The following is a 10,310-nucleotide window of genomic DNA, read 5'->3' on the forward strand; positions in this document are numbered from 1 at the left end:
AAAGCATAATGCTATGAAAAACTATAGAACGATGGAAATGGTTAGGTCTCCTCAGACTGGAGTGACATTACAGCCTATATTTGGGGTTACCCTACTTGGGGTCAGATTTCTGTATGGATTGAAGTAGTCCAAGCTTCTGGTCCACAGTGAATATGGAAGAAAGACTGGAATAGCTGTGCAAAGGCTTGCTTCCAAGTACAACTAATTCAAATTTATTATTTCCATGCTGTGAAAAAGTGCAATGTCTAATTAAGTTTTTCTTCTGATGGGAAATTTCAAGATGTCTACATTTCATTTCACTTTTTCCGCCAAAAAAAGCCTGCTAGCAAGGAAACCTAGCAGGCTGCCCAAAGCAAGTCATTTGAAATATAAGGACTTTTTTTTTTAAAATCTTTGGCTGCATTTTTGCAGCCAAGTTTTGTTAAATGATGTTTCCATAGGACATTTGGAGTGATGAATCTGTGTTTTCCATAGGACATTTGGAGTGATGAATCTGTGTTTTCCAGTGAAAAATTGTTGCACTTGCTAGCTGGAACGTAGGTCTTTGTAAAATAAATGCATATAAATATGTCCAAAAATCTTACAGTGTGTGCTTGGACCAAGGACTTCCATGACACACGAATAAAGAGGAGCAACGCAGGAGATTTGAAATGTGGAAGTTTTTAATCAGTAAAAGGAGGATGAATTATCCTCTTGTTCAACTAATATTGAGTATTGATTTACCTATATTTATATCAAGAAAGAGAGGATACTTCTGCCAAAATTTCCCAATATTCTGGAAGATGATGCACTCAGTAGGTAGCAAGACATACCCTCATCTAGTTTTGAGTGTCATTAGAAACTGCCTGGTTTTAAATGCATCTTTTGGTCTGATGCCGAATGATGGTCTTATGTTCCAGGAATTGCTAGTGCCCATGAAAAAGTGAGGAGGCCATTACATACCCTTTTTTTCTATCTTAGGTTACATACGTGATTTACACAGCCACATATTTTTAGGAATTTATCGCAGTCTTTTGATCCCTTGCTAAAATCTTGTGTGTTGGTAAGAAACAGAGCTTGCCTTCACCTCCAGAAAGGAGCCTCAGCTCTCAAGTGGTGGGTGCTTTACCTTCTTGCCTTGGAGTTGGCAAAATTTGGACTTATAGCTGCAGAGAGGGGGCTGAAGGAACCATAGGGACCTACAGTTTCCTCAGTCCTTGGCTTAATTTTTAGAGATGCCAGGGAAGCTGTGTTCCCTTGGCTATAGGATGCCAAAGGTTGTAGATCCAAGTGTTAGTGACCAGATCTGGAAATGTTACTCTGAGCATGCCGTTACAGCATTTCCCTGTACTGTTGGCTGGCTGCAACAGGCAGATGGGAGAAGAGGGCAGTAGAAGGATGGTAGTGAGGTTTTCAGTTTCCAACAGGTATTTCTACATAAAGGTTCAGTTTAAGAACACTCATTGCATAGGAAGGCCATATATCAATGCCATGTATCATGGCACCTAACCATCCTCCAAATTGTAAAAACATTTATTTTTACCTGTTGAATTCTATAGTAGTATACTTTCTGTTATTTTTGTGGTTTGCGAAGTGTGAAAGAGTGTAAAGGAATTACTCTTGTTTGCACAGGAACCAAACTAAAACAAGCCCTTCCCCAACTGTGTTGTCTTTGCCCGGTCAGACACTCCAGGTGAGGACATGTGTTCCTGTCCTATGTTGATTGCAGCTCTTGAGAAAGCAACACGCATAGTCCTCCAACTTTGGAAGGATTAAGGCCATTATTTGTGACTTCTTTTGTGTTGTTTGTCCAGCTGGTGTCAGCAGTTGAAACTTGCATGAGAAGAATTTGTGACAAAAGGAAGCCTGTCATGAATGTGTAAAACACGCGTGTAACCCAAACCCTGGTATTTCTATAGAGTTTTGATCCAAGAACCAAATGAAGGCATGCATTTTGATTTGGCAATATCCAGCTTCTGATACTTCAGTGCTTAAAATGAATTTATATAAAAATTAAATAGCACAAAAATGTTTTAAAGTTGTTGTAGCGCCAAGGGCAGGTCAGCAGGGTGTGAGTGGTATTATTGCCTCTCTGAGTTTCCCTGGCATGTACAATGAACAATGGGCTGTAGTGCTCTGACAATATCCTTCAATATCCTTTCCACACCACAGAAAAGCATTACCTGTCATTGAGCCAGGTGTCAAAATGTCAGTAGCCAATACAGATAACCACTGTCATTCCCACTGCTGATGGGGAGTTGTCATAGAGGTGCTGCCAACCAGACTTGCAGAGGAAGTTTGCTGCAATTTTGAGATCCCCAGTCTCTTGGCTGGTAGCTTAATGCTCAGACCATCCTGTTCAGAATTTTATCTTGCAGTGTTAAGGAGTTCAAATAAAGCCTGCTGCAATTATGTTAGCAGTGTATTTTGGCAAAGGAAATCTTCCAACATGAAGCACAGTTTAATACGCATAAGATTAAAAATCTTTCTAAAATACTGAAGAACTATAAAAATGAGGGGAAAAAAATCAAAAACTCAACAAGAAAGTAAGAGCTGCACTTTTTTTGTTCAAGGACAAGTTTTATTAACCACATGCATGGTGGGGAAAACCTAGCCCCTTTTCTCTTGAACTACTGTGGGCCACACGCCACAGGAGGAGGTGTACCTGTATTAGGGAAGATGTGCACAGGTGGTGTGCAGCTTCATCCCACAGTGTGCAGAAGGAGGGGAAAGATCATTCTCTCCTAGCTCTCTTGTGCTGCTGTATGGCACAGAGCAACTCTAGTCACCTAGAAAGGGAAGTCTTTTCCAATTAATAATCTACCCTGAAGCTGCCATGCCCACGCAAATCATGTATGCTTGAACTTTTCCTGAAGACCAGCAGGGCAAACACTTCTCTGCCACCCTCCAAGGGCTCTGCTTGCATGCTGCTGGGAGCTTTGCACTTGCTCTTTATAGAAACACTGGAAGGCAGCAAGGTCCCAGGGGAAAGACAAGGACCAAGCAGCTCTTGTCTGGCAACAAGAAGGGTAAGAAAAGATCCCATTTTATCTTTGTTCTCATGGAAAGTGTCACAGGATGTTTAATGTCCTTTCTGAGCAAAGACCTGCTGCTTTCCAGATCTTGCCTGAAAACACATGCAGTATTCAGCAGGCCACTTAGTTTATCTTTCTTGGATAAACAGAAGGCTGCTGGAATTTGAAACTTGTTCCAAGAGTCTAGGGTCCAAATCTACATGAGCCCTTCCCCTGGTCTGGTCTGGGGTTTTGAACTGTTTGAAAATTTAAAGATTGCCAAACTGCAGCATGATTCCTAATGGGGAGGAAGGGCTGGTGTCTGTGACAGAGGGCCACCCTTATGCACAAGTTCTGGTGTTATTTCCACTCTTGAGTGTTGCCTGACTTTGGAACCGTTTAAAAATATCTTATGAAATGCCTGAGAGCACTGATCCACAAATCCCAGTACTGACTTTGCTTCCACGGGAAGAAAAAAAATCCCTCTTAATGCGATGAAAGCTCCCGTGGCACTGCTGAGACGCACTTTTTCGTGTTGGTGAAGGTACCACGAAGGAGAGACTCCGATGACAGCTTGACGGAGCCGGGAGAGGGGCAGCGCTCGGCCGAGCCCACCGGGGCCCGCTGCGGGGAGCGGCAACCAGTCGGCCAGGTGGGCGACCGGGGCGGCCGGGCAAACTGCGGCAGGGAGGGGAGCTGAGCCGAACCCAGCCGCTGCCCTGCCTCCTGCGCCGGGGGCCGCGCTGGCGGGCGGGCGCGCCCCTCCCCGGGCCCGCGGAGCCACCGCCCCCGCGGGGCAGCGCGCACCGGCGGCCGCGGGGCTCCTGCCGAGCCTGCGGGTGGGGCTGCAGCCTGCAGGTAGGGGCTGCAGCCTGCAGGTAGGGCGTGCGGGGCTGCGGGGCCCGGGAGCAGCGAGCAGGGACAGAGGGGTGGCCGGAGCGGGGCGCGGAGCGGGGCGGGCAGCGCGGCACCCCGGCGGTGAGGCTGCAGCCGGGTCGCTTTCCTGCCCTGCCTGGCTCGTGGTAGAACTGCGGAAACATTGAAAAATCAATAAAAATGAATGTAAACGCCACTGTTTAATGAAGGAACTGTATATACGTGCATACGTAGGTATAAGTTGTTGGTCTGGTGAGATGTTAGTCAGGTAAACAGCGCTTAAGGATAAACAGCGGTTCAAGTTGCTAGATGGTATGAGGAAACTCAGGTATCTTTTATTCCTGTTGCATAAGCAGAACGAAAGTACCTGTTTCAGAAGCAGGTGTGAGAGGCAGTGCTGCACCTTGCCGTCGTCCCCGTGTGTGCGGACCCGCGGCTGTCGCCGGGATGCCCGTGCACGGGGGTGTGTGAGTGTGCCTCTGTGAGTGTGTGTCTGTGTGTGTGTGTGTGCCTCTGTGTGTGTGTGTGCCTCTGTGAGTGTGTCTGTGTGTGTCTGCGTGTGAGTGTACCTCTGTGTGTGCCTCTGTGTGTGTGTCTGCGTGTGTGTGTGTCTGTGTGTGTGTCTGTGAGTGTGAATGTGCCTCTGTGTGTGTCTGTGTGTGCCTCTGTGAGTGTGTCTGCGTGTGTGTGTGTGTCTGTGTGTGTCTGTGTGTGTGTGTGCCTCTGTGTGTGTGTGAGAGTGTGTGTGAGCGGCTGGCTCCCCAAAAGCTCCAAAACCCAAGGCACAGGCTGCTCAGATGGGCTGGAGAGCTGGCCTGTGGCCTTCCACAGGGATAGTTAACTAATCAAAGCAATCCTTATCCTGAACAGCCTTGATATTTCTTCTGGGATATTAACCCAATTGATTTCCAGGAGAATTCTTACTCCCTTGTAGGACAACCAGGTGTGCAATAGACTCGGGCCAAGTGGCACATGTCTTGTAGGAAATTGTGTGCTCACAGGCTGACTAAATTCAGGGAATCTATTCAATGAAAAAAAAAAAGCCAGAAGATACAGTGAGTATTATCCTTATTTTGAACTTTCTGATAATTTGCCACTCATTTATCAACCTATTCTGTTTAATACCTCTACAGGTAAGCTGTTAAATTGGTATTTGGGATGAATTTAGGATTGTGTGATATCATTCTGACTAAATTGATTTCATTAAGTTAACAAGCTGGTTGGGACAGCTGAGTCTGTTGTTGTAGGTCTGCTCCTACAGTGGCAATGAGGAAACGTTTCCGTTAGTGCTGGGAAATTGGAGGATAACATGAAACTTAATGAAGTGAAACAGAATTGCAGTTTCCTCAGAGTGATTCTATTATGCCTCAGTTAGGGCTGTGTTATTGCTCACCTCAAATCATTAGCTGTTACTGTCTTTTTGTATTTTTTTTTTAGTGCTGCATAGCACATACTGTGTTCTTGTTTTATATTTTTTCAGTTGCATTATATTTAATGTTTACTTTTCCATCTTTTGCAGCAGTGTAACTGAAGCTGTGTTTTAACAGAAGGTTTCTCTGGGCTTCCCTAAGGGGGTTTCTACATTAATGCCTTTAAAATTCAATCATTAACTACTGCCTTAACCTGAAGCTGGAAAGTGATGATGAAAAATAATATGGCACAGTGTGTAATTTAATTTTACAAAGCTTTATCAGAATTGATTCAGCTGATATGTAAACAGGGGAAACCTCAGGAACTTTCTTTTCGCCCCAGCTTTCACATTGACTTCAGCTTCAAGCTGTGCACCGTTTACCTGACAGCTGCATTGCTACAGCACTGACTGATCGGATCTGCTGAGTTGGTTCTTGTCTGCAGCTGTGAGGAAGGGGACCAGGACACCCCCAGGGATCCCTTCCGGATCCATATTCCCAGGCCAAGGTCCAACAGACTGGGCACAGGGGGGGAAGATTTTTCAGATGTTTTGGTGCAAACACAATTGCTTCCTGAGGGAGAGATTTGGCATGTGTTTCCTGAGTGAACTGTGCTTGCGTAAGCAGCCCCCTGCCACCCTCTGAGCTGGACTAGCACAGCCATTTGTGGGGCTCAAGGGGAACTGCATCGGGGAACTGCAGTGGGTTCAAAAGTGCCTTTTCTTCTTTTTTATTGATTACTTTTAACTCTGATCTGTCTGACTGTGGGGTTGCTGTGTTGGGGTTGAGAAGGTGGCCTGAAAGGAGGGAACATGTGGCAGGGAGTAGGAGGTAAGGGCTGTTTCTGCTGGCATCACTGCTGCTGAAAGAAGTAATTGCTTATCAAGCTGTGGTCAGAGGTGGATGACATGTGGTTATGGCAGTTGCCTGAAAAATGTAGCTGAATGCTCAGATATCTTATTGCAGTTAGTTAGCTGTATACACGAAGATATGATGCTCTGTTTCTGTTGTAACTCTGAGTTTGCACCTAATGATTTTACTTTCGTGATGTATAACTATGTGTACAACTTCAGGATACGTTCCCTACACTATTCTCTCTTGGAGTATGAGCATTTTAAAAGACCATTTTTCTGGAAAACAGACCTAGGCATCATAAGAATATGAGTTTTATTAATCAGATTATATTTAGCTGGATAGGTGAATGCCTAAAATTCTAAACAGGAAGATTAAACCACCCCTAAGAGGGTGCCTCTAATCCTAGAGACCATAACTGTGACATGCATGCACTTGACTCTGTTTTACATGTACATAAAATGTTAACTATACTTTTGAATGTAGTGTAGACCTGCTGTTAAATTATGAATGACAGAAGAAATTAGACAAGTAGCACTGTTTTAATTAGTATGGTGAGACTAAGAAGTCAGTTCAATGTAAACTTTTCATAATCTGCTACAGTTTATTTTAGTCTGGAAAGCATTGATGCTTTTGTGCATTGTTTTAGGACTTGTTCTCATTCTCACTTTAGACACTTTGTTTCTCTATCATGATCCTATTGTAACTAGTAAAAAACCACTCAGAGCATATTGTTCATTTAGCACAAGTGCATATTTAGAGAATGATGGTACTCATTCTTGTTCACAGAACTTGAAGGTGAAATTATGTGCTATTGCTCTCTTTATTCAACAGAGAAAAATCCCTTCTTCCTTCCAACCTAAAACAAGAAACTTCACAGGATTGAAGAAAAGTTTCTTACCTTTACTGTCCTGTGGTGGGTCACTACATCTGCGGTTTGGATTATCTTTGTAGAGTCTCATGTAGATTTTAAAAAGCAGATTAAAAAAAACCCTAAAATTTTAATTTTTTCCATTTTTTTTCCTAAGAGGAAAGGGTTTTCTTTCCAGCAGCCTTATGAGAGCAAAATACATATTTTATGAGCTATATTGTTGTGTGTGTTAATTGACACACATTGATGTGACTGTGAGTAGTAAAACTGCAAGCTACAGCTTGCCTGCAGGAAGTGGGCTCCCAGCCTGTGGGATGGAGAAATTTGGAAAGGTGTCATTTTTAAAAACCAAAACTGTAGCTGTCCAAACTAATCACTCTGTTTTTCTTCACTGGAAATGAAGGTGCTTCCTACTGAGCTTATTGAACTGATGGTTTTGTTTTCCTCTCTGGAAGTGTTCTGCACTTGCAGTGGAGTGGAAGAGCTGTTGCCAATGGGGCTGTACACTGAGTTGGCTGCTCTGGGTGAACATACATACCCAGGTGAAGACTCTCTTTCCCTGGATTGGCTCCCTGTTCCTCCTCAGCTTGTAGGATGCTGGGTATAACTACATACAGGGAAAGCTGTGATTTTCTAAGTATGAAATCTTCGGTGTTCAGGTTCCTCATCCTCCTGTTTTTGGAAGAAGCATTTTTCAGTACCAGAGGGTGGGTGCTGCTCAGGTGACACCTGTCTGGCATGGTCACAGACACCATGGCAGGACAGAGGAGCCCACAGAATTCAGGTGTAGCCAGGAGGCACTTATCTTTCCTTACACCGAAAGATCAAAATCCATCACTTTTGTCTCCACAGCGTTTTAAGCTGTGCAAGCCCCTGAGGCAGCAGATCATCTCCTCAGCAGCAAGATGAGCTATTCAGTGGTAAGATTAGCCAGCAATTTGTGGCAAATTTCTTCCCCAGAGCCTGCAGCAGCTGGGAATTGTAGAACTGGCTTGAGGGCGTGCAGCAATGTGTTTTGTCAGCGAGTTAGGATAAGTTTAGTCTTCATTAGTAAAACTCTATCGGTTACTTTGCATACAATACAAATGCTACTGAACAGTCATTTCTCAGCTGCAGTTCAATGTTGGAGAACTACAAGTTATCCACAAACCAGGATAATCTTGCTGCTTTTACTTGACTTAAAAAAAATGAACAGCATTTTTTGTTCTTATTTCATTTCTGTGTCATATTTATTAGTTTTTGCTTGTTCTGTTTGATGAGATAATGAAGTGAGAAGGCAGTAAATGAATCTTTAGTATTTACTTTTAGACAACATTACTGGTTTTCACTGAAAAACTGTTGGTTTCTTTTTCCTTTTTTGGTGTTTTATTGTAAGATGATTTTCTGGGCTTTGGTGTGAATGCTGTCTCACAGCATTATATAAATAACAGAGAAAAATGAAGCAACTGTATTTATTTAATATGTGTTGTATGTCTGGTCTGTGCAGGGGATGTACACCCACACACGCATGAGGAATCAGGCTTATGTTTTACGTCAACTGGCAAGTTAGTTAGTGCTATTTAAGTGGCTAGGATGAAAAATTAATGTAAAAACAAGACATGGGAAATAATCTGGGCTCCTTTTACTATTAAACATCATTTTCTTTGACTGTTCTCATTGTCACTAGAATTTATTCAGTTTCTGGGGAACACTGTCCTTAAATGCTTTTTGAATGGTAAATACATTAGTTGCTAGCAGAGGGTTGTCATAAGTGTCCAGAAATATTGATCATGGGAAGCCCTAGACCGTATGTGGATATTTATTTATAATGTACATTTTTGTTCTTTTAACCTACTGGCAGGTAAATAAGGAGAACTGATTTGCCGCCCTTTTCTTTCCAGCTCTCCAAGTTTCTTGTGCAATCTGTGAGTGACTGGGATACCATCAAAATTATTGCTATATCTTGCCAAGAGATGTGACCAAACTTCAGGGATTCCTCAACTGTCGCAGTTTGCCAGAGTACTCGCCTACATACCATTTATTTTCCATTTCTTCTGGGATAACAGTGTACCTAATGTTTGAAAGCTTTTCTCAAATCCTTTTGACGCATTAGGTGAGAGTGCAGATGAAAATAGGGTGAAAGAAATTTCAGTTCTTGATTGCAACGTTAAAAGCAAAGCTCCTGATTAGAAAAAAAAATAGAAGAAGGAAATATTTTCTTTGGATGTTTAAAAAATGAAAGTTGTTTCCCAGCTATTGCAGAAGGTCCTAGAGGCAGGTTTTGAGTACCAAAACAGAGAAGATGTTTAAGGCTAGCAACCACCAAATTCCTGCATCCCCCTTTCTGAATAGGACCTGAAAATATTTTTGGAGTTGGGAATTCAGCTCCTCATCCTCAGTCCTCAGCAGGACAATGCTGACATTTTTCTCTCCCTTTGTTCAAAATGTAAACAGTCTCCTGTCTTTCACCTTTTTTTCCAAACTCAAAGTTTCTTTCCTTCCTGCTATTTCTGGATTTCTCCCAACGTTGATGTAATGATACATATTTCCCAGATGTGAAATGCAAATGTGGAAAGTGGGATCTTTCTCCTGCCTCTCTCGGGGTTTCTTGGAGTCTGTTATGCTGTTGAGTTTCCTAATTAACATCTCTCCTGATTCAAATGGTTTTCCTGCTGGCCATAATGTTTTGGAGGCTGTTTCAGTACTTAATAAGTCATGTCTTGGAGTGTTCATAGTAAACATATCTTAAACTATGTTGGCTTTGAGAGCTTCTTGAAGACCTCACAAAAGCCCCTAATTTAGTCTGTAGACATAGTCAAATACCTCCTCCTGTCTGTTTTAGGCCTTATCAAGTTGTCATGTTTGACAATATCAAGCTCCTTCAGCAGAGGAACGTTTGGAGCTTGTTCAGGCAACCTGCTGGTGGGTGCACAGCTGAGAAGGTGGCAATGCAGGGCTGTGCTGCTTCTCTCTGGTCACTGTCCCAGCTCCTCTCTGCTCTGTCGTCTTTGGATCACACTGCAGTGGAGTATGGATTCCATTTGTGTTACTCCTATGCGTTCCTAAAGGTATCGGAGTATTTGGATTGGTAATTTCTAGACTTTGTGTTTATTCCTCTCCTCCAGAGGCCCCTGTTATCAGCCCTTCAAGCTCTTCACCATTATTTCCCATAAAAGTCATTAAAAAAACACAGAAAGGGAGAGCTGAAATAAGAAGAATCAAACCCCAAATGGTTCCACATTCAAGGCATGTGCCAGCCTCATCTTTCTGTCACTGAAATGCTGAATCCAGTCTCTCAGCTATTGAGCCTGAAATTTCCTGGGCTAGGGG

At 43.2% G+C, this 10,310-nt stretch overlaps 1 protein-coding gene across 5 annotated transcripts in view; it reads left to right on the forward strand.

Moving 5' to 3' along the window:
• The first annotated feature begins 2,886 nt into the window (after window positions 1–2,886).
• SLC16A12 (solute carrier family 16 member 12) overlaps window positions 2,887–10,310 on the forward strand; it is a 34,426-nt gene continuing 27,002 nt past the window's right edge. Inside the window, exons 1-2 of one of the 5 annotated variants that reach the window (XM_039553621.1) lie at window positions 2,887–3,008; window positions 3,538–3,645. The gene's annotated coding sequence lies outside the window, so the exon portion shown is untranslated. Of the gene's footprint in view, window positions 3,009–3,265; window positions 3,646–3,776; window positions 3,852–4,609; window positions 6,110–10,310 lie in introns of those variants that run through there. The other 4 variants (XM_039553620.1, XM_039553623.1, XM_039553622.1 and 1 more) reach the window with 4 other exon arrangements.

Source organism: Corvus cornix, chromosome 6, assembly GCF_000738735.6.
Source record: "Corvus cornix cornix isolate S_Up_H32 chromosome 6, ASM73873v5, whole genome shotgun sequence".
NCBI classification, from domain to species: Eukaryota; Metazoa; Chordata; class Aves; order Passeriformes; family Corvidae; genus Corvus; species Corvus cornix.